This window comes from Pieris napi, chromosome 8 (assembly GCF_905475465.1).
Source record: "Pieris napi chromosome 8, ilPieNapi1.2, whole genome shotgun sequence".
Classification (NCBI taxonomy): Eukaryota; Metazoa; Arthropoda; class Insecta; order Lepidoptera; family Pieridae; genus Pieris; species Pieris napi.
The window spans coordinates 1583479-1589118 of NC_062241.1; the positions used below are offsets into that span (position 1 = coordinate 1583479).

The following is a 5640-nucleotide window of genomic DNA, read 5'->3' on the forward strand; positions in this document are numbered from 1 at the left end:
GAATTAATATCGAAAAAACACCCTAATTTTCAATCGAAAATTCTGACGTCAAAATTTCAGCTTTTTTCAAAAAGTTGGTGTGCTTTCAGTTCGTTGAAATCTCTTCTTTCCTATGGTAGAGAAGTAAGGAAGGGGATGACAGGTCTGGGCGTTACTGCATACGATTTTTTGCGTTTTCTGAGAAGATTTACTATGGTAATATATATATATATATATATATTTTTACCATAGGAAAGAAGAGATTTTAACGAACTGAAAGCACACCAACTTTTTGAAAAAAGCTGAAATTTTGACGTCAAAATTTTCGATTGAAAATTAGGGTGTTTTTTCGATATTAATTCAAAATAAGGTGAACAAATAAATATTTTTAATCAAATAAATTACAGTGTATTTGGGACATAGAAAGGTAAGTTTTCACCAAATTTCGTTAAAAAAAAATATTTTTGTTAAAGATAAAAATAAAAAACCAAAAACTTGGTTTTTTGAATTTTTCACATAAATTTTGAGGTTATGTGAAAAATGTGTGAATACAAAAGTTTTACATCTTTTTATTACCTCCAACTTTACCATTTAACTTTCTTCGATAGGACTTGTAGTTTTGCCGGAAATCGAGATAAACCGTTTTTTACCCTTAAAACTCCCCCCCCTATCCCTTCCCGACCTCAGATCGACCGTAATTTATTTTTCCTTTCATTTTGATCATATTCCCCTGCTTTTCTAATGGGTTTCATCCTACTGTAATTTTTTCAGGTTTCAAAAATTATCGGCACTGGTCTATATGTACTATCCTATAAAGGAAGTCAATTTCACCTCTTAACGCACTTTCGGATCCAAAGATTTTTGTTGTTATTTACCGTTACAAAGGCAGATGTCAAGTAACGATCAATTTCCGTTAAGTATGACAACGTAGTTCAATATCCGGCGAACGTGAGGCTTGAAAAGTCCTTGATACCTGTATTTTACGAAGGACATATAGAAGACATAATAGGGCTTACGTGACAACTGAATCATGAATCATTTATTCACTTTAGATACGAAATTAAATAAATTAGAAAGTACAACTTAATAACTAATTTTAGTACCTCCAACAACGTAAATTAATAGATACAGCCTACGATTGTTGACAGACAATCGTACGTACGTGGGAGACATCCCAGACATGCCATGACATCTCATGCCTCATAATTTGCGATTAACGGCTGAACCCAATAATCAATCCCCAATCTCAGCTATAAAACAATCTGAGATCAGACCGTGACAGTCGATCGATCTCCTATCTGCATCCCAATAACCAAACCCTACGAAGACAATCCATTTTAGGCGACGGATAAAATGCTCTTTGTCGTTCCATTTTACCGAGTTTTCACTTATATTTGATAATCAATGTAAACCAAATAAAACCGTACAAATAACATTAAAATATACATGTATATGTTTAAAACATAACAAACCGTTTTTTTTAATTATTTAAAACACTTGTGAAGTTAAAATCTGTTAAAATAATTATCTGTTGAAATCGAGCTTTCGTCAACTGTAATTTTCATACAAAGGTCTATCCACAGACACCGATTCGACTTCCCATGGATAGCTTGTATCGACAGATGGCTATTACAATCCGTCGATTTTTGGCACACTTGTTACAATATTTGGATTAATATTACTATCTCAGATGGTGGATTATGAATTGAGATAGGTTATTGGGTGCGGGCGTAAGTCGACTATTCACACTAAATTCCGATTTTTATTTGTTGTTTTCGATTGATCTTCAATCAACTTATATGTATTTGGCTTGTATCACGTAGAGTTAAGTTCCTTATCTTTGAAGAAGTTTTGTGTTTGTTCATATGATTAGTTAAATATTATCAACGTTCATTCTATATGAAATAGCTTGGGGTGAGTTAACATGAATTCTCAAAGTAATAATTATTCCTTTTAAAATTACCACCCGCGGGGCTAATTGCCTTTGTTCTTCACGTTTTATGCCCCGGACTTAGGAAAAATATTTTAATGGTAGATTGTAGATAGATTTCTTTTGCAGCGTTGCAGCAGAATTTTTAATGTTAATGTTAGTAAAACTAACGGTTTCACCGTGAATTATTTTATGCAAATTACTTAATAAAGATTTTGTTGAAGTTATACTTCTTTTGACGCATTAGGGAAAAATGATGAGAGTAAATTTTAACGATGCGCGCGCACACCGTCACAAAAAACCGACACCCTGAAGTTCTATGCTCTGTGGTAAAAGTTTTAGTTTTTTCTACAAACGTAAAATAAAATTTTTGAAAATATTTTTATCAAATAAGTATAACTTGTTACGCGTGCAATACTTTTAGAACTAGGCTAGTTATAATTATTACTTTTTCTTCCTTTTATTATTAATTTTCTTCACACTTATAGTTTATATTTCTGTCTTAAATGTAACCTTGTAATTGTTTTGTGTATTTGTTATTTATGTAGTTGTGAAAGACCTTGATATAAGGAGACCATTAATCAATTTTGAGCCCGAAAGCTTATCAAACTTCCCTTCAGATTTACTAATAGAATTTTGATATGACATAATTTTTTTAAATATTGCAATTAATATTATTTTTCTATAAATATTTTTAAACAACGTCAAATATTTGAAGAGTTTTATCGTTTAGGCATCAAAGTAGTTTTATGTTTTATCGATACTGATAGCAATCGGCGTTACCCATAACTTTTACCACAGAGCATAGAACAATGGCCGTGAACCAGGAAGAAATTAAGAATTCTTATAAATAACAATTTCTCTTTTGCACATTTCATTTCTCCTATAGTCACGTTATGATATCGTATATGATATCATGTCTAAGCGTGATTTATATATTTCGATATTGATTCCCCGGTAATTTAAGTATTTGTCATCTCACTCGTGAGTCCTCTGCCATTGAGAGTCAATGGGCGGTATCACTTAACAAATAACCACATTCGGCGGGGTAAACGGTCGCAATTGCAACGCCTCGGGCGCGTACAAATTTACTCAGAGAAGCACCATTTACGCGTGTCTTGCGCACCCTAAACACTATTGCTTGAAAGACATATATTTAGTTGCACACTGGCTGAATTCACAAGAATTGCATTATTTATAATTAGTTATAAAAAGGTTTAGGTTTTAAGTTCTTTACTTGTTTTGTTTATATTGTGTTTAGTTTAGTTTTTATATTATTAGCTTTCTATTGTATTAGTATTAAGTTACTGTAAAAATAGGAAATTAGGAAAATAAATAAAATTAGATGAGCCTCCTGCATGTTTGATCTCTATTTTTGGTGGAGAGTTTTTTTATTAAAGTTAATTACTTTAAGATGTCAAATGATGCATGACATGTGAAGCTCCTAATAGAGATTTTGTGAAACAAAACGTATCGATTAAATAGAGTGCCAGAGAGTTAATTGACAATTATTTTCTTATCTACGCATTATCATTATTTTGACATGTATAATATTATCTTCATCATCATTATTTATCTCATCTATATATATCAAAAAGCTCCGCATGGTCTTAGACCGGCTTACCATTTACTAACCAGCTTCCCCTATAAAGAAGGTCCCCAAGGATTGTTATTGATTATGCAAAATATTGTCTAGTCATTTTTATAGTTTCATAACTGATCGTCTTTAAACTGTCTTTATATCGGAACATAAACCCAGCCAATCTACAGGAAAGAGCAATAAAATTTGTGCCTAGTCTGACTGTCGGGAAATGTTATATTTATATAAATGTATCGCTGGATTATTCATACCTGTAATTGTAACAGAAACGAGTTTTAACTTTTTAATACTGAAGAGAATTCTTTATTATTAAAAAGTTATCCATAATTATTCAGTTTGTTATATTATTTATTAGTTGGTTCCCACGACTTCGTCTGCGAAGGATTAAAGTAATACTTGTTAAAATCATGTAGCCTGAAAGACATATTTTATCTACTTTAAATACGAGAAGCGATAAAAGTATCTATTTTCATTTAGGAATCAAAATATACAATAATAAATTATCTATTTTTAATGTTGTTATGGTTCACTATTTTGGCTATACGAATTACACATAAGATATAGATATAATATACTGTAGCGGGCTTTTTTGTAGGACTATTTAAGATAAACATTTCAATCATACATTGCATATATGTAACTCGAGCGGTTGCGGAGCGTTTTGGCAGCGCACGCCAGAATAGCTCGCAGATGGTAGATTTTTTTGTACTTGATATTTTGGACAATTCACACAATATCTTTATAAATTGTAGTTTATGTGTTATTCTGATGTAAGCTTTATTATTGTAAAGTTTCATTAAATCCATTTAGTAGTTTTCACGTGAAAGAGTAACAAACATCCATCCATACTTACAAACTTTCGCGTTTACAATATTAGTAGGATTGATAATAATAATCTAGTGGCGCAACAACTAACCGACTCAAGCAAATGTCTCTAGCACCACCGGGATTTGAACGCACGACCTCAGGATTAGAGTCCATAAACCACCCAAAAAAAATGTCATATACTTGAAATATCTCTCCTAAATTTACATAAGTGATTGAAAAACATACGGTGTTCCATAATTGCCTTCATATTGCTATTCTGTAAGCGGAATTACTATTTCAATTTCTGTTTGAGGAAAACGAGGAAATTTCCTTATTTTCCCTGGGTAAATAGTTGTTTGCATAAGAATATTAAGTAAATCTTATAACATTGCTGAGGACAACGATTTTCATTAGTTACAAGAAAAAGGGCCAATTGAATTGTTGCCATACTAACGCCATCTTCGTCGAATGACTAACTCTAATCGTTTCGCTTTTTAATTAACGGAATCCCTGGAGCTGAAGTGCTTAAGACCTGGTTCCATGTTGATCTTTAAGCGTATAAAGCAATAAGGTTTTTCGACTTACAAGCTGCTTATATCTGAATGCAATATTTCAATAAAATTGTTAAATTAAAATTTACATCGAATTAAAAATGTTATTTTAATGAAAGTTGTTTGTTTTAAAATTAATTTATTCCTTGTTATTCATATAGTGTTTTGTAAATACTTATTACCCACGACACAGGGTATGTGGTACAGAATTTATTTTATTATATATATATTTTATTCGGTTATATTAAATAACGTTCTTGCTAAATTTTTAAATTTTATTAATACATCCTAAAAATGCAAAAACATAATTTAAGTTAGCTAGTTAGTTAAAAATTAAATTATTATTTTTCATTTGTTTTTAATTAGTTAACAAAGGTTCCTTAAACAATAATTATACACGTTATCTATATATATAACTAAAACAATGTACATTTTTATGCACAATAGTCATCGGCCCATTAGCTCAGTTGGTTAGAGCGTCGTGCTAATAACGCGAAGGTCGCGGGTTCGATCCCCTCATGGGCCACTATATATTTTTGTTTTCAGAGTTTGTTTTATTTAGATTTTTCTGCACCAGTTGCATTGAGTTTTAAAGTATCTACTTTCAAACTAGGATAATCTTATCCTAACTATTTATAGCTCGGGAATCGAACCCTTACCCCCTATACGCCACGTATCTTATCTACATAATCAACAAACAGTTAAATCACACCATAATGATTACAGTTTTAATTAGTAAAGAATCTCATTTCTATTAATTTTTACTATCAAGG

The 5640-nt window shown here is 31.3% G+C and overlaps 1 non-coding gene across 1 annotated transcript; it reads left to right on the forward strand.

Annotated features, from left to right (window-relative positions):
* The first annotated feature begins 5319 nt into the window (after positions 1-5319).
* Positions 5320-5393, forward strand: Trnai-aau. The gene has a single exon. It is a non-coding gene; the product is annotated as a tRNA-Ile (tRNA).
* Positions 5394-5640: the final 247 nt, after the last annotated feature.